This window comes from Rhinolophus ferrumequinum, chromosome X (genome assembly GCF_004115265.2).
Source record: "Rhinolophus ferrumequinum isolate MPI-CBG mRhiFer1 chromosome X, mRhiFer1_v1.p, whole genome shotgun sequence".
Classification (NCBI taxonomy): Eukaryota; Metazoa; Chordata; class Mammalia; order Chiroptera; family Rhinolophidae; genus Rhinolophus; species Rhinolophus ferrumequinum.
In genome coordinates this window covers 5,260,682-5,285,058 of record NC_046284.1, presented here as the reverse complement: position 1 = coordinate 5,285,058, position 24,377 = coordinate 5,260,682, and the positions used below count along the sequence as shown (strand labels likewise).

Genomic DNA, 24,377 nt, shown 5'->3' with positions numbered 1-24,377 from the left:
GTGGATCAGCATCCTGGCACAGAGTGAGCTTCATTGATTGACTTTGGAGGGAAAGAATGAATGAACAGAGGAAAAACATGACCAAAGCATTTCCAGGTCCTGCCAAACAGGCAGTCCTAAAGTCACACTCAGGGCTGGCTCAGCAGGTGTCTCCCAGAATTTCCCTCTCACTTTCTGCCATGTGGGAAATCATCAGGCCCCAGGTCCTGAAGAACGCCCATCTTCATGTCAGCCACTCCTTGTCTAGAACCTGCAGGTGTGGCACAGGCGGGGTTTTGCCAAGAGCCTCTTACCCTGTACATTCTGTACATGAGGTCAGGGGCAGGTGCATGTACAGCCCATCTGAGCACGGGGGACAGCTGGTGTTGTAGAAAGAGGGTCACAGGTACCCAACTAGTGGACCTGTGTGCACTTTGGCTCCAATGAGAAAGACTCTTCCCACGAAAGAGGTTTGTTAATCTGGGCCCCCCTCCCGCTTCCTGGCAGCAGAAAACACAGCTAAGCTGCCAGAAAGACTGCAGTCACCGGGAGATCAGCTTGGATATTTCACTGCTGTTCCCAGGGTTGACAAGCAGAGAAACACAACTGCCTGTGGTTCCTAACGCAGATGCCAAAATAGGGAAGTGATCCGTGCCAGTCCACACTTCCCAGAAATACTAAAAAATGAGGTGGAGCACCCAAAAGACAGCCCCAATCTCCACCAACCCTGCAAACATTCCCTTCATCATACTGGTTATGAGAGAAAGTATAATCTCTTTAAGTATGGTGATCAATAAAATTCACCTCTCAGTGTTGTGAAGATTACACTGTTTTGCATAATATATGGTTGTCATTATTATCACCAGTTCCAAATGTGGAGGAAATGGAATGACACTACAATGTTGGTCCATGGTATTTATAAGTCTTCTTTGCCTTTATAGTTAATTTCGTGTAAAATAAAGTGTATGTAATTTCTACTCCAGTGTTTCCTGAAAGGGCAATACCAAGCTAAGAAGCAACTCTAAAAACTGCTGTATGGTAACGGATTGTGGAAGTGTCCTTACATATGAGAGCTCAAGGTTCTTTCAGCGATTGGGTCTAGACAGTTAAATCACTCAAGTCTTTTATTATGAGACTTGCTAAGCAGTGTATTGTGTTCATTGAACACAAAACAGTTTGGTCAACAGTCATCTGGTTAAAATAATTAATAGTAAAGCATTCACAAGAGCACTCTTCAGAGTTGACATTCAACTAAGCATTGAATGAATGTTGTTTCCAGTTTTCGGGGCAGTCATTAGTATTAAAAAGACTTTTCAGAGTTATTTTCAGAACAGAGACAGAATTTCCTCGCCCAGCTGCTCTGATGCCCAGCCCTGCCACTCCCGACTCTTGCTAGGCATCGTTGCTCAGGACGGGTAGACAAAGGGTAAACTCTGGGCAGGGAACATTCGTGGATATTAGAACGAAAGAAAGTCAATGCTGCAGGGTCTTGCAGACAGCCGAGTTCTACCTTCCACTCCACTGCCGAGCAAAGTGAAGCAGGGAGAGGGCAGGGACTCGCTGAAAGCTAGACACCCAGTCAGTGACAGACCCAGGACTGGGAAGTCCGTTCGAGTTTGAAACAATAAATACTGGGCGTCAGTCCCAACGCGAGCCTGCTCCAGCTCTTCCAGCTCTTTTGGAGCGCTAGGCCCATCTGGCCCCGCGCTGATCTCCGGGCGGACTCTTAGCCGCGCAACTGGCACAACCATGACGAAAGCCTTGCAGCCGGGGTTAAGGTGAGTAACACCGCCTCGGGGCCGAGCAGCTGGGCTGGGAACTGCCTCCCCCCACTGCGCCAGGCCTGAAAGCGAGCGCCTGGGCAAATCCCATCCCTTGCACCCCCTCCCCCCCCAGGAAACCCCTTCCCCGATCCGTGAGGCAGGACCTACCTGTCTGTGCTGGAGGTTGCGGCTCCCAACTCAGCAAAGCGGAAGGAATTGCAAGGAAGGAGAGCCTCAGGAGGCAAGCTTGCACGCGCCCTTTGCTTTTCTCCAGAAACTGTCCGCCCCGCGCTCCCTTCCCCCAGCCTGTTCGGGCCCAGCGACGAGCCTACAGGCCCCGCCCCTCTCCTTCCGGCCGTGCAGGGTGGGCACCTCGCGCGCCTTGGACTTGGCCTGATGCGGAGGCGTCTTATAGCCTCTGATCCAGAAGGATCGGAATGGGGCGCTCTAGTCGACAAATCGCCTTCACGTCACAGATTTGAAGTCACAGGCGCAGAGAGAACAGGCGGACCCCTAAAACCACAGTGCGTGCAAAGCCCGAGTCGTCCTGTTGCCTTTTCAATGCTGCTCCAGAGTCTCGCCACTACGCTCCTATTTATGGCGGCTTATCAAGGTTTGCTGGAACTAAACTTCTTCCATATATTACAAAGGAGTACCAAAAAGGGTGCTAAATTAGTATGTGCAATGGAAACCCAGAGCAGAGGAAAAAATTGGGAACCAGAATAAACAACATATATAATGTATAAACATTGAAAAGTGGGAAACTGAGCAGTAGTGTAGTTATTAGAGATGAAAAATATTAGTCTAATGTCAAAAGGGTAATAAAGAAACAGTTTGTAAAAGTAAGGATCAACAAAAAGAAAAAGGTTTCATACCTTTGCCCTGGAATTCTTTCCACCAGACGCTCTGCCCCTACTTGTCTATTTGGTAAACTGCTACTCTTTGTTTTTGACTCAGTTTACATATTACCTCATCTGTGAATCCTTTCCTGTCTTTCCCAAATAAATTGATATTCTCATTTTCCATGGATCCATTATGCCCAATGAAACCAGTATAGGCCTCAAATATACAACACCACTGTGGATTTTAATTTCCATCTTTAGATGCCTGTGTCCTCCAATGAACAAGTAGCTTCTTGAGAGCAGAAAATTTGTATGTTTCAAATTTATTTTCTGAGACCCTAGCATAGAACCTAATATAGTATTTGTTTATTTGAATATTTGTTGAAAATGGTCTAGAATCAGTGAGTAGACAGAAAAAAGGGGGGTATAGCTAGGGTGTGAATTGATATACAGAGGAATAACTGAACAAGGTAAAATTCTAGACTCAGGTTAGTATTCATGCAACAAACGTTAATGTGTTTCTACTGTACACCAAGTACCGTATTAAGCCCTGGGTGTAAAATGGTAAGCAAAATCCAGATGGAGTCCTTGCCCTTATGGAGTGTAAAGAACAAACAAGAATTGGCCAGGCAAACAGGAAAAGAAACATTCCAGACAGAGTGACTAGCATGATGAAAGTTCCCATGATAGCACAATGTGATATGTATATGATGTAGTACAGAACTGTACACCTGAAGTCTATGTAACTTTACTAACAATTGTCATCCCAATAACTTTAATTAAAAAAAAAAGTTCCCGTCATAGGAAGGAGCTTGACAGTAGCAATTAGAATGACTAAGATCAACAAAGGTAAGGTAAAATGAACAGATGAGAAGTACAGAAAGAGGCAAGAGGTTGATAGATAAAGCCTGTTTAAGAGTAGGAAAAAGAAGCCAGTTTTCTTAGTAATTGTAACTAACATTTATTAAACCTGCACTGCATACCAAACGCTGGGTTGTTTTATAACAAACACTTAAGGTAGATAATATTATTATTCCAGCTTTAAGAATAATGAAAGTAGGGCATGGAGAAGTTCAGCACTTTTGCCAGGATCACACAGCACTTAAGTTTTAGGGCTGAGATGCAAACCTAGGTAATCTGGTCGCAGACGGAAGGGCAGGGACTGTAAGAAAAGCACAAGTAAAAACTAAAGACCTCTTTCACAAACTATGTTCATTGTTCCCTGATATTTAGCATCTCTGAGAAGCCATACTAAGAGCTTCAAGAACCAATACCCTGGACTTGAATATTAATGCTCTAGACAGAGGACTTTGGAGTAGACATTGGTTGGTATGGGCGCCTTTGGTAGGTGATGCCAGCAGACAGCAATGAGCTTCACATTAGGTAGCAGCCGCGAGCCAGAACAGAGAAGGGAGAAAATAGTAGATGCCCTGAGTGCTACTTTGTGGAGCACATATGAGACCTTGAGCAAAGGACTTCACTTCTCTGACGTTCAATTTCCTATTGTACAACTGAGCATCATAATGGTATCTATATCACAGGGTTGTGATAATTAAATGAGACAATATGTGTAAAGTACCTAGCTGTAGCTGTCACACAGTAAATGCTCAATGAGTATTAGCTGCTATGGTGGTGATTATTGCTATTATGATGATCGATGATGCATTTTAGTGACTGAAGCAGGGGAGGCATGACCAACCAGGGAAGATGTGATTGAAATATAATTGGAGGAGGGTTACATGGAATATGAGACACGTATTGAGTGATGGGGAGACAAAAATTTATTGCCTCTTCTTTGCATCAGTTGCATCCTTTCCCCCTCGTTTTTAGTTAGTACTTACTATTCTGTGTTGTCATTGTTTACTGGTTGGTTTCCCTTATTATGATTTTTGTGTGTTTGTATATGTGTGAAGGAGCTGAAAGTGCTGGCACAGAGTGAGAACTTAAAGAATAGTCTTTGAATGAGTGAATTGATGTCCAAATTAAAAGCAATAGGTACAAATGTGCTACAAAATCGGGGGGGAAATGATAGTATCTAGGTTCACGTATGGCCTTCCTGTGTTTCCAGAACACACCAGACTTGTTCCTGCTCTGCTTCCAATAATATAACCTGCTCATCTATAATAAAATTAGTCTCCACCTGCAATGATAACACTAGAGGCCAAGGGTTGGCTATTTTTTTCTGTAAAGGGTCAGAGAGTAAATATTTCAGGTTTGTAGGGCACATACAGTCTCTGTTTGCCACTACTCAATTCTGCCTTCACTGAGCAAAAGCAGCCACAGACAATACTGAAATGATCAGTCTGGATGTGTTCCAATAAAACTCTATTTACAAAAACAGGCAGGTGGCAGAATTTGGCCTAAGGGCTTATAATTTGGCAACCCCTGCCCTAGACCAAATTACCACCATCTCTTGTGTGGACTATTGTATATGAATGATGTGTGGGAGCCATCATCTTTGACCAACATCTACATCTTGGTTTTATCAGCATATTAATGAAGATTTCATGCTCTCTAATCTTGTTTATAACCTTAAGAGTTTGGTGAAAAGTGATTAAAACTGTGTTGTAAAAAAAATAGAAAAAAAAACTGTGTTGTTGTAATTTTGAATTTTTTTCAAGGTTTTTTGTTTGTTCGTTGCTGTTGTTGTTTTTTAACTTTTTTTTTTAAGTGTGTTTTTCCCAGACCCATCAGCTCCAAGTCAAGTAGTTGTTTCAATCTAGTTGTGGAGGGCATAGCTCACAGTGACCCATGTGGGGATTGAACAGGCAACCTTGTTGTTAAGAGCATCGCGCTCTAACCAACTGAGCTAACCAGCTACCCTGTAATTTTGAATTTTGATTTGTCAAAATGATACTAAAAGAGCCAACTACTAGTGATCTTTGAAACGGTAAAAAATGCAGGAAACAGAGAAAGAAATGAAGATTTATAATAAAATTAGCTTTGATTATGTAACTTATGTAACTAAAAGTGACTTTTAGCCAGAAAATAAATCTTCTGGACACAGTACAATGTTGAACTTGGCAGAGGCTTTGGTCTATGACAATTCTGCTACATACTCTGTACAGAAACAAATAAATGCTAAAATTTTAAAGAAATCATTTAGCCCATGCAATATTTTCCTCATCTACTGATGGACAAAATTTGTTAAAAGTTGAAAGTGTATTAATTTGTGTCTGAGGATATGAACAGGATGTGAACATTTCTGACTCTCAACAGACATATGATTCAGCACAAACTCAGTAGACTTTGGAATGATGACAGTGTTATATGTCTTGATTGTGATGTTGGCTACGCAGTGTCTACATTTGTGAAAACTCATTGATCTGTACAGTTAAGATTTATACACTTAACTGTGTATAAAATACACCTTGAAAAACATTAAGTTGAAAGAAAGGCTAGTTGGTAGCTCACAGAATCATCATGAGGTACGGAGAACCAGGCATGGGGCTAAGATTCCAGGTCCAACAATCAAAAATTCACTGCGCCACTGGTGTGGTGAGGAAACCTCTTTTCATATCACAAAACACTATGAATACCACTGCTACTAATGCAACAGGAACTTCCTGAAGTCAATAATATTGATGGCTGCCCCTTCTATGTCAATCTGGCAATTATTATGGCTGCTCACAAAGACAGCATGAATGTAAGAGTATTTTGTGATCAAACACAATCATTGTCAGTTTAGTTATTCTTATATTATGTGATTCTAAATAGTTTTTAACCTTATTTGAGAAGATTTATTCCATGTGTGCACTGCATTATAAATGGCTTTGAATCCATTTTGGATTTGAGTCAAGAAATGCATAAAACAATGAAAAGATATATTCTAGTCACCAAATCATATTAATTTTTCTCTTATTACTTACTACTTTCTTTCCAGTTTTACTGCTGGTAAGGCAAAGACACTGGAGTCTGACAAATCTAGGTTTTGATCCTCGTCCCCATGCATTGCCTACTTTAACCCTTCTTGGATTTTCCTTTGTTTTGCCACTTCCCAACTTCCATGAGTCTTCCCTAGATTAAATATTCCCTATTGCTTCAACTGTTTCTCATAAAATGAGTTGGAGTACCATCACATGCCAACTGGAAAAATTGTGTCTTCAAGAGTCTGGAGGCCAAGTTCCCAAATGGTATCCTGTCCACTCAGGAGTCAGGCTGATGTCAGCCAAGGTCCTCCCCTTCCAGTATAGCCACAGATTTACTTGGACTTCATAGGGTATTACCAGTATGCTGGGCCCAACTTCTCCAGTATCACTGACTTTGTGAGCAAGAGACTCAGGGTCTCTGGAATTCCAGAGCATTCCAAGTACTCAGGGTGCTCTTCATTTATACCCCATCTTATCCCACAGCATCTGTACATCTGAGAGCGGGACCTCTCCAACAGGGGTCTCAGTGTAACAGACCCCTGCCCTGTCCGTGCTCTGCCCATACTTTTACTACAAAGTCTCAGCAGTCAAAGGCCACCCCCAAAGTGAAGGTGGGTGGTCCCCATTATAAAGTCAGCCTCTCTAGGGATGTAGGGGCATCATATCCAGTTTCCAGCATTTTCCTATTTAAAAAATTTTTATTAATGGAAACTTTCAAACCTGCACCAAAGCAGAAAGAATGTTATAAGGATCCCCATTGTCCTTTCACCCAGCTTCAACTATTCCATTCATGCTAAGTTTTGTTACATGTAGATATTTTGAAGCAAGTCTCTTATATTTTATCATTTCATCTGTAAATTTTTCAGTATGTAGCTATTAAATATGAGAACTTTTTATTTGACATAACCACAATACCATTATCACGTCAAACAACATAATCCTTAATATCATCGAATAGTCAGTCAGTATCCTAATTTCCAATTGTCTCATACATTTGATGAATGTGTTCTCTTTTTTAGTTTGCTTGATTTGACCCCAATAATATCCAGAATTTGAAATTGGTCAGTTTGTCTTTTAAATTTCTTTGAATATAGATTTCTTTTCTCTCTCTCTCTCTCCTGTTTTAATTTTTTCTTCCCATTTGTTTGTTGATGGATGTTTATCTGTATTTTTCCAGAGTCTCAATTTTGCTGATTGTTTGTGGGCATGTTTTAAAAACATCTATTGAGATATAATTCACATACAGTTCACACACTTAATACTTAAAGTATACTATTCAATGACTTTTAGTATATTCACAGAGTTGTGCATCGACCATCGCAATCAAGTTTAGAACATTTTCATTACCCCAGAAAGAAACCCCACACCCCATAGCCATGATTTCCCAACCCCCAACCCCACTACTGGCAACCACTAATCCACTTTCTGTCTCTATTGATTTGCCTATACTGATTATTTTGTATAAATCAAATCATACAATGTGTGGTCCTTGTGACTGGATTATTTCACTTAGCTTAATGTTTTTAAGGTCAATTCATGTTGTAGCACGTATCAATACTTCATTTCTTTATATGACTGAATAATGTTCTATTGTATGAATACAACCACATTTTGTTTATCCATTTGTCAGTTGATGGACATTTATGTTGTTTCCACTTTTTGGCTTTTGTGAATAATGCTGCTATGAACATGTGGGTACAAGTTTTTATGTGGAGATATGTTCTCATTTCTCTAATAGTGGAATTTCTGAGCCATGTGGAAACACTGTTTAACCATTTGAGGAACTGCCAGACTGTTTTCTACAGCAGCTGCACCATTTTACATTCTCACTAGCAATGTATGAAGGTTCCAATTTCTTCACATCCTTGCCAACACTTGTTATTACTATTTTTTTTTTAAATTATGGCCATCCTAGTAGGGGCAAAGTGGTATCACATTGTGGTTTGGATTTGCAGTTCCCCAAGGACTAATAATGTTGAGATCTTTTACGTGCTTATTGGCTATTTGTAAATCTTCTTTGGAGAAATTTCTATTCAAATCCTTTGCCCATTTTAAAATTGGGTTATTTGTCATTTTATTATTGAGCTGTAAGAATGCTTTACATATTCTGGATACAAGATTTTAGTAGATGTATGATTAGCAAAAATGTTGTCCCATTCTGAGAGTACTCTTTTCACAGTCTTGATGGTGTCCTTGGAAGCACCAACGTTTTAATTTTGATGATGCCTAGTTTGTTTCTTTTGTTGTTTGTGCTTTTGTTTTTCATATTTATGAAACTATTGCCTCAACCAAAGTCATGAAGATTGGTACCTATGTTTTCTTCTAAGGATTTTATAGTTTTAGCTCTTACATTTAGATCTTTGGTCCATTTTGAGTTAATTTTTGTATGTGGTGTGATGTAGGCATCCAACTTCATTCTTTTGCATTGTGGGCATGTTTTTAATGTTTTGTTTTTAAGCCAAAAATGATCATATAAGCAAGTTCTCCCTCAGTTCAGTTCCTCATCTCAAAGTAACGGGAGATGTCATTAATATTTGGTGGGAAGCCAAAGCTTCATGATTATTCTACCCCAAAGATCTTCCATCAGAAGCCAGAACAGGCATCCCTGACTTTTAGAAAATATTTTTTTTTTTACTCTTCCTTTGGTTCCTTCTTTTTTCAAAAATTGAGTTTTATTGAGGTATAATTGACATAACATTATATTAGTTTCAAGTGTACAGTGTAATGATTCCATGTTTGTATATATTGTGAAATGAGTACTACAATAAGTCTAGTTTTCATTTATCACCTATACATAGTTACAAATTTGTTTTCTTGTGATGAGAACTTTTAAGATCTGCTCTTTTAGCAACTTTCAAATATACAATACAGTATTATTAACTGTAGTCACTATGCTGTACATTACATCCCCAGGATTTATTTATCTTATAACTGGAAGTTTATATCTTTTGACCCATTTTACCCACTCCCACACCCCCGCCTCTGGCAACCACCAATCTGTTCTCTGTATCTGTGAGCCTGTTTTTGTGGGTTTTTTTTTTTTTTTTTAGATTCCACATATAAGTGAGATCATACAGTATTTGTGTTTCTCTGTCTGACTTATTGCACTTTGCATAATGCCCTCAAGGTCCATCCATGTTGTCACAAATGGCAAGATTTCCTTCTTTCAGGCTGAATAATATTCCACTTTAGGCATGTACCAAATTTTCTTTTTCCCTTTATCTCTCAGTGGACACTTAGACTATTTCCATTTCTTGACTGTTGTAAATAATGCTTCACTGGACACAGAGGTGCAGATACCTTTTTGAATTAGTGTTTTTCCTCCCCTTCGGATAAATACCCAGAAGAGGGATTGCTGGGTCCATATGATAGTTCTACTTTTAATTTTTTGAGGAACCTCGAAACCATTTTCCACAGAGGCTGCACCAATTGGCAGTCCCACCAACCGTGCATGAGGGCTCCTTTTTTTTCCACATCCTCACCAACACTTGTTATCTCTTATCTTTTTCGTAATATCCATTCTGTCAGGTGTGAAGTGATATCTCATTGTGGCTTATACAAAATCTTAAATTTATGTGTAACACAAATACAGAAAAGTGAACATGTTATAATTATACAACTCAGTGCTATTCACAAAATGAACACAACTACTCGTATACAGCCTCAAATTAGGTCAAGAAATAGAACATTGCCACCAGCACCCCAGGAGACTTCCTCAGGATAACCAGTATTCTGATTTATCAATATAAATTAGTTTTACCCTTTATATAAATGAACACACACACACACACACACACTAGTATACGATGTCTGGTTCTGTCTTCACTCCCTCAATATTAAGTTTATGAGATTCATCCTTAATACTGTGTACAGTACCAGCTCATTTATCCTCATAGCTGTATAGATTTTCATTGTGTGAGTATACCACAATTTATTCATGCATTCTACTGTTGATGGGCATTAAAGTTGTTTCCAGTTTGGGAATGTGGTGTATACTACTGCCATGAACACTCTTGTACATGTCTTTTGTAACATATGTGCATGCATTTCTGTTAGGTACATATGCCTAGGAATAGAATTGTTGGCTCATAGGATATGCATATGGTCAGCTTTAGTAGATACTGTCAAACTGTTTTCCCAGGTTGCCTTGCAAGGGGATAGCTATTCTCCTTAAGATCCCCTACTACTTTTTGCCACTAGACTCATAACTAGGATTGGATCTCAGTAGAAGAAAGAATCCAAAGGCTTAGGGGGATAGGAATGATGGAATGCATTTATCATATGTGATTTCTACATTCACCATCATCACTTCCCCAAAACTCACTCTATCCCCCATGATGACCCAGAGAACATTCCCTTCCCTGAGGCTTTGAGAAATATGTTGGTATGAGGAGCACTAGTGTGACTGATACACCAGTGCTCCTTTAAGAACCCAGTTTCATGACCTAAGAAGTTCACAGACCCAAAGCTCTGTGATTAAAGGGGAGGTTAGGTCCCTTGAAGAAAGATCATGCAGCATTTCCATAAATACATACTGTAATTTTATTCCAAACCTTCTCCAAAGGGACCTTTGGCCATTCGCCATGGTAGCAGCACTGGAGGAAAAGGAAATATTCACACATTTGGGGGAATACTAGACACTGTCTTTAAATCAATGTCAATTTCTGAGGACCCAAATCATCACTCTGATCCATAAGTCTAAATGTGGGTTTATGGTGATAAATATGGTGAATGGAGTTTTGGCCTGTGTTTGAATCACAGTGGCTAAATAGGTGAGATAACCCATACTGTGGTTATTCTTCCCAGTTCTTGAATATATAATTGGAGTAGACACATTCAGACAGTGGCAGAATCTCCACATTTGCTCTCTGATCCATAAAATGAGTTATTGTAGAAAGAACCAAATATAAGCCTCAGAAACTTCCCATTCATACAAAGATAGTAAAAACCAAAAGCAAAACTTAATGCTTGCGGAAACGGTAAGGATTAGTGACACCATCACAGACTTAAAAGAAGGGGGCATGGTGTTGATACCTCTCACATCCTCATTTAACTTTACTGTTTGGGCTGTGCAGATATAGAATGGATCTTGGAAAGTGAATGTGGACTCTTGTATACTTCATCAGATAGTTACAGTTGCTTTCTAGATATGCTCTGTTTACTAGGGCAAATCAACACACCCCCTGACACCTAGTATTCAGCTATTGACCTGGAAAATTCTTTCTCTTTATATGTTTGCAAGGATCACAAGAATCGGTTTAGTTTTACTTGACAGAGTCAATAGTACATCTTTACAATCTGGCCTCATGGCTACATCAACTTTGCTGCTCTCTGCCATAGTATAAAAATATGCTGACTATCTTGATGTTCCACAAAATAATATGCTGGTCTTCTACACTTATGGCATTGCGGTGATTATACTTGGTGAGGAGGAAGCAGTGAGGACTTTAGATACCTTGGTAAAACATGGGAACCAGAGAGTCGGAAACAAAACTGCCTCAGTGAAGTTTCTGGGTGTCCACTGGTCAGGAGTATTTTGAGATATCTTCTCATGAGGCTTACCTGGATATTGTTACAAATGAGTACCTAAACTGCCAAGAGAAAAGTGGAACATTTAGCTCCATTCCGTTGGAAGGGAAAAGCCATCCTCCTGGTGGTTGGTTGACTACATAGGATTGCTTCTCTCAGGGAAGTGGAAGCAATTTGTCCTCATTGGAATAGACACTTGGCCTTGGGTATGAATTCATTCCACTGCTTCTGCTAGCTCTGCCACGTGTACACTTGTGGAATGTCGTATTAACCATCGTGGCTTTCTAATGACTGATTCTGAATAAGGAATTGATTTCACAGCAAAACAAGTATATTATAAGTGGGCTCATGTCATGGAATTCACTTGTCTTACTTCATGCCACATCACCTACAGACAGCTGGCCTGACTGAGTAGTGGATGTGCTGCCAAAGACTCAGTTGTGGCACCAGTTGGGAGACAATATGTGTGTATCTTGGAATCAAGGGACGGGAATGGAAGTGGCTCCCTAATAAACCACTTGCAGAATTTTTGTTTCTTTACTGATCACTTTGGGCTTTGCTGGCTTAGAGGCCTTATTTCCCAAGGGAAAAATGCGTTCAGGAGGGGACACACCATTGGTTCCATTGAATTGGAAGTTGAGACTGCTATCTGCTATTGGATATTTGGAGATGTTTATTCCACTGAACCAACAGACAGGAAAGGGGGGAGACTCTACTAGCTGGAGTGATTGATCCTGATCTCCAAGGGAAATTGGGTTGCTGCCATACAGTGGTGTCAAGGAAGATTATGGTTGGCACCTGGGAGATTCTCTGGGGGCAACTCTACAGTACTGCTGTGCCCAATAGTAACAATTAATAGAAAACTACATCAAACAGAAAATCAGCAAGATCATTAAGGATTTAAACCTTTCAGGAATAAAACTGTGGGTCTCCCCACCAGGTGACACATGCTGGGGCAAAGGATATACAAATAGGTAGTGGAAGAAGGATGCTTTAGATATTACCTACAGCCTCAGAACCAGAAGCTGTATGTATAGAAATGAGACATAGTTTCTTTGTTAGTTTGTTATGTATGTATTTTATATATATATATATATATATATATATATATATATATATATATATGTATGTATGTATATATATATACATATATGTGAATTATATGCAAATATTTGACTGATTTCTTTTTCTTTCTTCTGTACTTATTATTTTAGATAAAGATTGTTGGTGGAGGTTGACATTACAATTTAGTCTTTAGGTAACAGAATTTTCAGATGGGGCTGTAACTAAATTTTAGGACAAATCAACATAATCCAGACTTGTATACAATGACTATTCAGACTTTGTCACTCTTCATTTGGGGGAGACCGTGACAGTATTTTGATTGTGTGAAGGACAATTACATATTGTTAAAAAATACAAAGAGAATAGAAAATACGTGTACAGGGTATGTATGGATGCCTACTAGCCAAATGGTTTGACTATAATAGTTATTAATAAATTGTCTCTGAGATTCAAGCCCACACTGAGTATTCTGCCTTGTGATGTTGGGGCGCATAGTATGGACATCACATTTATTTGCCTGCTGGCACCCTGGTAGGCTTTGCCAATAAGGAGTGCTAGAGCAGCATCAATTCCTGCCGGGAGCAGCTGCTGAATCCAGTTTGTAGTTGTCCTCATGTTTCCAGAGCCAGCCTTGTTGTAACCACCAGCTGGAAGTGCTCCCTCCTCAGAAGTCTCCCACTGGTGACCCCTCTCTGCACTCAGGGACAGGAGCATCAGCAGGCCTGGCCCCTTTCTCAGAGGTCTGAGTTTCATATCTGTAGGACATCTCCTCTAAGCTTCTAGCAGGTAGTCATTCCAAACTGTTCTCTTTGTTCCCCAGCCCCACAGGTGGTAGCTGCTTCCTGCCATTATTATATCCATGGTAACTCATTGTCCTCTTTTTGCCTTTTTATTGGTCTAATGCTTGCTTAACAATTCTTTATATTAATTTGCCTCTGGTCAAACAATTTGGTGTGGTTTCTGTCTCTGTACTGGACCCTGACTGATAGAAGCAATTCATAGACATACCAACAGTGTAAAGGAATGTTATTTATTCCACAAGCCTGACAACAGAATTGTTAGTGATGTCAGGTTTGGATCCTTTAAAAAATAATAAAATTTAGCCTTTTTTGTGAGTATGTATGGTATCTCATTTTTTTTCCTTTTTAAAATTATTTTTATTTTTCAGTTACACTTGGCATTCAATATTATTTTATATTAGTTTCAGATGCACAGTTTCATGGTTGGACAGTTATATATTTTATGCAGTGATCCCTCCAATAAGTCTAGTACCCACCTGGCACTATCCATAGTTATTACTATATTATTGACTACATTTCTTATGTTGTACTTTATATCTCCATGACTAACTCATTGGGTTTTAATTTAAAATTTCCAGATGATTTATAATGTCAAGCATCTTTTTATATTTTTAGTGACCATTTGAAAATCTCTTGTAGTAGAGGGTCTGAGTTTCATATTTGGCTGCCTTGTTTACTTTTCTCATTATAGTCCTTCATGTATTCTAGACATGAACACTTCTATTGCATATGCAGCAAAACTCTTCGCTCATTTTGTGATTTGGCTTCCACTCTCTTAATGGTATTTTTGAATGGATAAACATTATTTGTTAATTTAAATGTAATCCAATTTAAAATCCTATACTTTATGTATAGATAGTCCTTTTTATGTTCCATTTAAGAACTCATGGTCACAACAGTCCTCCCTCATGTTCTATAAGCTTTATTATTTTGTCTTTCACTTTTAGATATACGATCTACCTATAATTGTTTGTTTCTTTGTGTATTTGGTGTGGCAAGAGGTAGGGCCTCATTTCATTTTCTCTGAAGTGGATATCCCATTGATCTAGCACCATTTATTGAAAAGACCCTCCTTTCCCTATTGTTCTGTAATAAATCCGGTATCTGTATATGCATGTGTCTCTTTCTGGACTCTCCATTCCATTCCAGTGGCCTATTTGTCTATCCTTGAACTAATACCTCAAGTCTTAATTAAACTAGCTGTATAATCTTCCTTGCTAACCCATATTCCACCTTGTCCTTCTTGAAGGATGGCTTGGCCATGTGCATGTCTATGTAAACCATCAGTTTGTCAAATCTCACAAAATAAACCTGTGGAGATTTTGGTTGGGATTAAATTGCATCTATTGGCTCAGTTTGGAGAGAACTAACACTTTTGTCAAATTGTTTTCTAGCCTATCAATATGAGTGCTGGATATATTCTAGTTGCTCTTCCACACCCATCATTATTTTTCACCCTACCCAATGTTCTAGACATATGGACTATGTTAATGGAATTACTTGCCCCCTGGCTTATAATTAGGTTTGGCCAATGAGGATACCCCAGAAGGAGATCACAGTGAGTGAGGAGGGTGAGGTCACAGTATTTAATCCTCTAAGTCTCTCCGTGAACAGTTGTCTAGGTAGGTCTCAAGTGAAGCTTACTGCTTATTTTAAAGCATCTATCTCTGATAATTGCTTCCTCTTTTTCTTTACTGGGCTAGGCTTGGTAACTGCACCTCCACTATTATTAGCCCTAGGTCCTATAGTATTCTTGTGGTTTCCCTAAAATTTACCTATACCTTTGTAAATAGTTACTTTATAAATACCTCCTCCCAAATTAATCTAACCTTAATAATCTTTTGCCCTTGGGAATTCTGACCAATGTAATGGTATATCCTTGAATTTATTCAGATCATCTTGGATTTCTCTCAATAATGTTTTAGGTTTCTGTGTGGAATTCTTGCATATCCTTCATTTGACTTATTCCTATATATTTGATAACTTTTGATTCTGTTGTTCATGGTATGTTTTTAAATTTTCATTTTTATTCCTTTTCTGCAAGTATATAGAAAAACAACTGAGGCTTATATTGATTTTAATAATTACCTTTTTAATTCTAAGAATTAGTAAACTAATTTGGATTTTCTATGTACACAATCATATAGTTACAAATAATGACACTTTTATTTCTTAATTTTCAATTCTTACATAATTTATTACTATTTCTTACTTTATTTAAATGGTTAAGATTCCAAATACAATGTTGAATAGGCATGCTGATAGCATGCATTCTTGTCTCACATCCAACCTTGAAGGGAACACTTCCAATATTTCACCATTAAGTATAATACACACTATAGGTTTTTGTGGTTACCCTTTATAAGATTAAGGCAGTTTCCTTTCTATTCGTAGTTTGGCAAGGTTTCTAAAAGTTATTATTATGAATTAATATCTACCATTTTTTGTAACTTTTCCATTTCTTACATTTCTTCTTTGCCCCCCCACCCCATGTTTCTGCCTTCTCTTATTTTAATTGAGCATTTGATATAATTCGATTTTGTCTCCTTTCTTAGCATGTCAGTTATACTTCTTTTTAAATTTTCTTTAGTGATTGTCCTAGAGTTTGTGATACACTTTTTTTTTTTCCAGGTGTACAATTCTGTATTACATCATCTATAAATCCTATTGTGTGTTCACCACCCGGAAGCCACCTCCAAATAACACTGTAGTTCTTCACATGGAGTGCATAAGCCTTGTAATAAGTACCCCAGTTCCTTCCTATGATTTTTCTTCTAGCCATCACACTTTCTATTATATACTATAATCACCAACACATTCTTACTTTTGTCACTTTAAAAAACCATTTTTAGAACAATTAAGAATAAGAACACTTTTTAAAAATTGTTTTACCTTTATCTGTTCCTTTTCTGATGTTTTCCTTCTGGATGGAGATCCAAGTTTCTGATGTATGTCATTTTTCTTCTCCCTGAAGAACTTCTTTTAACATTTATTACAGGGCATATCTGCTGGTGATGAATGCCCTAGTTTTGTTTCTCCTTTACTTTCACAGGATAATTTTACTAGATATTGAATTCTAGGTGGTGGGTTTTTCTCTTTAAATATTTCATTCCTCCCTCTTCCTCCTTTCGTGGTGACTGATGAGAAGTTCTGTGTAATTTTTATCCTTATTCTTCTAAAATTACGGTGTTTTTCCTCCATGGCTTCTTGAATATTGAAAAAATATGTATGTATATGTATATATATACACACACACACACACACATATATATATATATATATATATATATATATATATATATATATAAAAAATGTTTTGCTCTGATCTATTTTGGTGATTGTCCATAATTTTTGAAAATTCTCAGCCATTATTATCTCAGATATTTCTTCAGATCCTTTCTTTCTTTACTTTCTGCTAACCAATTAAGTGTATGTTACACCTCTTGAAATTAACCCATAGTTCATAGGTGTTCAGTTCTGAGTTTTTAAAATTCTTTTTTTATTTTTGCATTTCAGTTTGGGAGGGTTCTCTTGACCTATCTTTACATTCACTTATTCTTTCATTGGCCGTGTTTGTTACAGTGGTTTTGATTTCTAGAATTTCCTTTTGATACTTTGTAGAGTTTCCACTTCTCTGTTTACATTTGTCATCTATTCAAGAGATATTGTCTACTTGTTCCATTAGAGCCCTTAACATATTAATCATGTCTGTTAATTCCAATTTGTTTTTCATGTCTAAGTCTGGTTCTGATGTTTGTTTTGTATGTTCCGACTGTTTTTTATCTTGCCTTTTAGCATGCCTTATATTTTTTTCTCTCGAAAGCCAGGCATGATATATTGGGTAATACTACTGAGATAAATAGCCTTTAGTGTGAAGTTTTGTTTTAATCTGGCTAAGAGTTGAGTTTAATGGTTGCAGTATCTATAGGTGTCAAAGGCTTCAAATTCTTCTTGATCAAGTGTCCTTGGTTTTTCTCTCCCCTGTGTCTGGTATGCCCTAAGAACTACTCATCAGATAGAGTCTGCATCTTACAGATCTTTCATCTGTAGTCTACTCTTATTTTACTGGAGCCTGTTGGTATGGTGGTAAGGTGTGAAACAGGGGATGCATTCTGTAATCTTATGATTAAATCTCAGTTTTTTAGTGAGCCTGTGCCCCTGCACTGTGATCTTAACAACATTTGATAGCTTCCCTCTGTTGGCGAGACAGGAAGGCAGGAGAGGGCTGAAATCAGACAAATGACCTTTCCCAAGATTGGATAATAAAGTCTTTTCCCCTGGAGAGCAGATCTTTGTTATAGAGACAGCTCTGTTTGGAGAACACTCTTTTGTGGACCATGCAATGTTTACTCTCCCTTCCCCTGCCAGAACCGTGTGGACATTGTTTTGGCTTTTTACTATATTAACCTGGTGCAATTCACGGAGGTTAAAACCCATTGAAAGTCTGAGTTCCCCTTTAAGACTGTGGCCCCCAAAGACTTCTCCCTGTCAAGGTAGTCCATACTCAACCTCCACCAATTCATCAAAATTACGATTTAGGTAAATGGAGTTTCTGCTCCAGGTAAATAGATCTTGACTGTGCCTTTCTGGATTTGCCAGTCTGTCCAGATTTGCGGGTGGCAGTTTGCCCTGCAACCTAAGTTGTCTGATGTGTCCAAGAAAAGTTACTGCTTTTCAATTTGGTCAGTATTTACTTGTTATAAGGAGGGGAATGACAACTTTCAAGCTATTTACATGCCAGAGCTGAAACCAAAATATCTGCTGAGTTTTTTAAATTATGATCTTGTAGCTTATCTGGGTGACATTCACTTTTAGGGCAAGTAAAAGAGTCTTTTGTAACTTTCTTCAACGTAACCAAAAGAGGAAACTCCAGGCTTCAGTGTTAATGCTTCAGAAGACTGGAAACGATGCCTTGGGTCTTTGCAAGGCATAGAACTGAAATGGGGAATCTCAAAGGTCTGTACACCTTGTGAACATATAGTTTGTGGGACAAAAATCCACCAACAAAAGAGCGGCACACTGAAGAAAATTTTCTGTCTTGGCCTGGGCTATGGATAGGCCTTAATTAGGGTGTAGATTCAAATGCCTGTAAAAGAGACCAAAAGGGGAAGGGGAAGTGGAAAAGTGGAAAGTGGGAAAGTGGAAGAAATGAAGCCCTGAGTGCACTGTGGTGGTCTCACCTGGTTCCCCATGGAGTCTCCAGTTTTGAAAGGCTCTGGGTAGAATAAAGGTTGATGACATATATATATATCTCCAAAAAAATGTATACATATTTTAGGAAAGGAAAACTCTATTAAAATTGTGATACTCAATATATACCGATAACAAAAGATGAATACAAGTCACGTTTGACTTCTGCAATGACAGGAAGGTGCTCAAAGTGGTTACCATCAGCATCTAGACACTTCTGATTATGGTGAACTACTGCTTGAGCAACGCGCTGACCAAAGTGTCCACTTGTATACGTTTTTTTGGCACCCCCGGTACATATATCAATTATATATATATATCATATATAATATATATTTATAATATATATGCCATATATTTACCATGTATGGTAGATTTATATATCTGATATACATATATATATATATGTATATATATATATTACATATATAATGTGGTATGTGTGTTTGTGTATGTATGAGTAATCTTAGAGAAAAAGCGTTCCAGAAGAAACTTTCTTAGATAAATCTGCAAAAGTTGTGATGTTGGAAAACTACTTGTTATAAATGAGATGACTAAACAACAGAAAGATGGGAGTCAAAGATTTTACATCCAAAAAAATTAACTTTCAGGTATAAATACAAGCTAAATGAACACGCTAGAATTCAGGAAATATTATTTCCATGATGCTTTCCTAAGGAATTTAATAGAAAACAAGCTTCAGATAACCAGTAAATCATAGAAGTTTGGCATATGTTTGATGGTGAGCAGTAACTATATTTACCTTTAAAACTAAGAATAAATGATGGAGATGGAATGATAGAATAGAAGAAAATATTAAATATTCTGAAATGTAGATATGATATAAATAACAAACATGGGTGTAGAAGAAGGATAGCCTTATAGACATAAACTAGGAGTAAGAAGTTATAAGTTTAACTCTGAGGCTGGATCAGGAGGAGAGAGGCAGGAAGAGGTGACTAGGAAATTTCATTATGACTCATGAAGGACATCAGTAGACCCTATTTTTAAAAGGGGGATCAAATTATTCTGTGTAAATATTAGTATGAAATAATGGTTCTTCAAGTGTGGTACTGGACCAGTAGGCCCGTATCACTTAGAAAGTTGTTAGAAATGCAGTTTCTCATGTCCTACCCCAGACCTGTTGAATCAGAAACCGTGCAATTGAGGCTCAGTAATCTGTGTTGTAATAGCCCTCCAGGGGATTCTGATACATGCTAAAGTTTGAAAACCACTAAAATAAAAATGTCATTAGAACAAAAATTAAATCTTTCTAAATAGCAAAAGATACACCACAAAGTTAAGAGCAATGCAAACGGATCACATAGTGAAATACTTTATGTGTATAAAACACACTCACACATATACATATGAAAAAACTGAGAACCCCCTCCCGAAGGTACTGTTTATGATAGCAACAAAAATTACAAGGTACATTAAAGTAAATCTCATAAAGGACGTAGAACTTTTTTTTTTAAATTTATTGGGGTAACAATTGTTAGTAAAATTACGTAGATTTTCAGGTGTACAATTCTGTATTACATCATCTATAAATCCCATTGTGTGTTCACCACCCAGAGTCAGTTCTCCTTCCATCACCATATATTTGATCCCCCTTACCCTCATCTCCCACCCCTCACCCCCCTTACCCTCTGGTAACCACTCAACTATTGTCTGTGTCTATGAGTTTTTGTTTCTCATTTGTTTGTCTTGTTCTTTTGTTGTTTTTGGTTTATATACCACATATCAGTGAAATCATGTGGTTCTCTGCTTTTTCTGTCTGACTTATTTCGCTTAGCATCATACTCTCAAGATCCATCCATGTTGTCACAAATGTTCCTATATCATCATTTCTTAACACCGAATAGTATTCCATTGTGTATATATACCACAACTTCTTTATCCATTCATCTATCGAAGGACATTTTGGTTGTTTCCATGTCTTGGCCACCGTAAACAAAGCTGCAATGAACATTGGAGCACACGTGTCTTTATGTATAAATGTTTTCAGATTTTTTGGGTAGATACCCAGGAGAGGGATTGCTGGGTCATATGGTAATTCTATTCGTAATTTTTTGAGGAACCTCCACACTGCCTTCCATAACGGCTGCACCAGTCTGCATTCCCACCAACAGTGTATGAGGGTTCCTTTTTCTCCACGGCCTCTCCAACACTTGTTGGATGTAATACTTTTAAGAAGAAAATTACAAAACTTTAAAATATTTTAAAGGCCTAATTGAATATAGTTATACTATGTTCATAAAGGGAAGATTCATTATCATTAATGTGATTATTCTCTTCAAATTATTCTGTACATTAAATGAAAATATAATCAAGATATCAACAGGATTTTATTTTTAGAGAAATTGACATGCTGATACTAAAATTCATATTATAATTTATATAAAAAATAGAATAGATAAGAATAGTCATGACAGTTTTGAAGAATAAGTATAAAGAACTTGCACTCCTAGATGGCAGAATTTACTACAAAACCATAATAATCACAATAGTATAGCATTATGGCATAAATAGACAAATGATGGACAAAAGTAATGAACTTATAAACAGAACCATGTATAAATGTAATCTCGATATATGACACAGAGAGAATAATAAATCAGGGTGAAATGATTGACTTTTCAACAAATGGTGTTAGGATAACTGGCTATCCTTATAGAAATAGATCAATTTTAAATCAATACTTCACACTGGTTATAAATATTTAAAAATTTAATTCCTGGTGAGTTAAACCCTAAGTAAGAAAAAAGAGAACAGCAGATACGAGTATACAGTTGACCTCTGAACAGTGCAGAGATTAGGGGCACTGACTCCTGCCCAGTCGAAAATCTGCTCATAACTTTTGACTCTCCAAAAACTTAACTATAGTCATCCCTCAGCATCCACAGGGGATTGGGTAAAGGAACCCCCATGGATACCAAAATCTGAGGATGCCAAAGTCCCCTATATAAAATGTCATAGAAATCCAAGAATTCCCAACTGCGGATTGGAAGTACTATTTTCCATCCCTAGTTGGTTGAATTCTCAGATGCCAAACCTAGGGATACGGAGGGCTTACTGTATATTTATTGAAAAAAATACGTGCATAAGTGGACCCTAGTGGTTCAAACTGTTGTTCAAGGGTCAACTGTATATAGTTAAAGTGAATGAACTAGATCTATGTGTAACAATACAGACAAATCTTAAAAATATATTGAGTGATAAAACTTAAGTTTCAAAAGGTATGTACAATATGAAATCATCTGTATATAAAGTTATATATACATGATATATTAATCATATATATAAATTAAGGAAAAGAGAACAGCAGAATATCTTTATGATATCTATGTAAGGGAGGAATTATTTAATAAGACATAAAAATAAACCATAAGACTTAAAAATATAAACCATAAAGGGAAAGATTGATAAATTTAATTACATTAACATTTACAATATCTCAGAATAAACAAAAATAAAGGCAAGTTACAGGCTGCCAGAAAATATTTATCACCTCATATCTGACAAAGTTTTAAAATTATGAATACATAAAGAATTTCTACAAACAAAAAGGACAAACAAACCAAAAACATGGGCACAATATGAGCCCGCAGCTACTAGAGGAAGAATCTTGGATGACCAGTAAACATATTAAAAGAAAATCTACCCTACCAGTATACAAGGAAACACATCACAATGAGCTATTATTTCATATTCACCTGATTGATTAAATTTAGTCTGATAACACCAAGTGTTGAGGAGAATTAGGAAATTTTAAATTACTGGTAATTGTAAGTTGGTGGAACTGCTTTGGAAAGAATTTGACAATATCTAGTAAATGTTGAAGTTGTACAGATCCACTTCTAGGCATAAACCCTGTAGAAAATTGTACATATGCATAAAGAGATAAGGTGAAGGAAATTCATTGCAAAGCATTTGTATAGGAAAAGGTTGGAATGTACTTAACTCTAATAAACCATGATTCATTTATTCAAAGAATACTTTGAAGCAGTTAAAGTGAATGAACTAGATCTATGTGTACCGATATTGATAAGAAATAATGGGTGTTTATTTGTTGTTTTCTTCAAAAGGGAGAGGTATGAAAGTATTTAAATACTGATGAGGAGGAGCCAATTCAAAGTAGAGTTTGAAGGTACAGAACAAATAGGGGGCAATTGATAATGTCTAGTTCCTAAAATGATAAGATTCTATGGGATTCAAAGCATAGAGGAAGAGATTGGCCTCAGCTAGGAGGAAGAACAACTCCTGTATTATAATGAGTTGAAAGGAAGATAGAATGGGGATAGAAGTATCAAGTGTAGGGTTGGCGGCAAGAAAATGAAGAAAATCCTGTCTGGTGGCTTTTGTTATCCCTGTAAAGTAGGAAGTAAGTTTTTCTGCTGTAGGGGGATGGTGGTGGTGGTGTGTATTAGTTCTGTTCATCAAAAGATACCATTAGTAAAGGGGAAAGGATAACCACAGAATAGGAGATGATTGCAATACATATATATGGCAAAAGGCTCGTGTTCAGAATATATGAAGAACTCTTATAAATCAATTACAAAGGACAACAGCCCAATTAAAAATGGGCACAAGACCTGACAAGACACATCATGAAAGAGGATACCCAAATGATCAATATAAGCATACGAAAAGATGCTTAACGTAATTACCCATCAGGAAATGCACATTAAACCCACAGTGTGTATACCACTCACCCACCTGAATGGCTTAAATTAAACAGTAGACAATACCAAGTGTTGCCAAGGTTGTTAAACAATTGGAATTTTATACATTGCTGGTGGGAGTATAAACTGGAACAACCTATTTTTAAAAATTGACGGTATCTACTGAAGCTGAAAGTATGAATACCCTAAGACCTAGCGATTTCACTCCTAAATATATATCCAACAGAAACAGATGTGCATGTATATGACTGATTACTTCTAATAGCCCCAAACTGGAACCAATCCAGAAGTCCATCAATATTGGAATGAATAAAATTTTCATTTGCATACAATTACAAACTACTGACACATATAACAGTATGAATGAATCTCAAAAACAGTTTGCTCAGCAAAATAGCCAGACACAAAAGAGTACATATTGTATTGTCCCATTTATACCAATTTTTAGAAAAAGCAAATCTAATCTATGATAATAAAAAGTCAGAATAGGGGTTACCTCCTGGGAAGGGACAGATGGAATATAGAATCAGAAAGGACCAGAGGGAAATTTCTCAGGTGCTAGATGTATTCTGTATCTTTGTCTCTATGGAGGTTATGCAGGCATGTATACATATATACAATTCTATTTAGCTGTACACTTAAGATGATTGCT

The 24,377-nt window shown here is 37.4% G+C and overlaps 2 protein-coding genes across 2 annotated transcripts in view; one reads left to right on the top strand and one right to left on the bottom strand.

Moving 5' to 3' along the window:
• The window catches only part of TMLHE (trimethyllysine hydroxylase, epsilon), a 61,692-nt gene extending 59,683 nt beyond the window's left edge, over positions 1–2,009 (bottom strand). The window contains 1 exon segment of the mRNA XM_033120431.1: positions 1,911–2,009. The gene's annotated coding sequence lies outside the window, so the exon portion shown is untranslated.
• SPRY3 (sprouty RTK signaling antagonist 3) overlaps positions 1,516–24,377 on the top strand; it is a 91,028-nt gene continuing 68,166 nt past the window's right edge. Inside the window, exon 1 of the mRNA XM_033119674.1 lies at positions 1,516–1,757. The gene's annotated coding sequence lies outside the window, so the exon portion shown is untranslated. The remainder of the gene's footprint in view (positions 1,758–24,377) is intronic.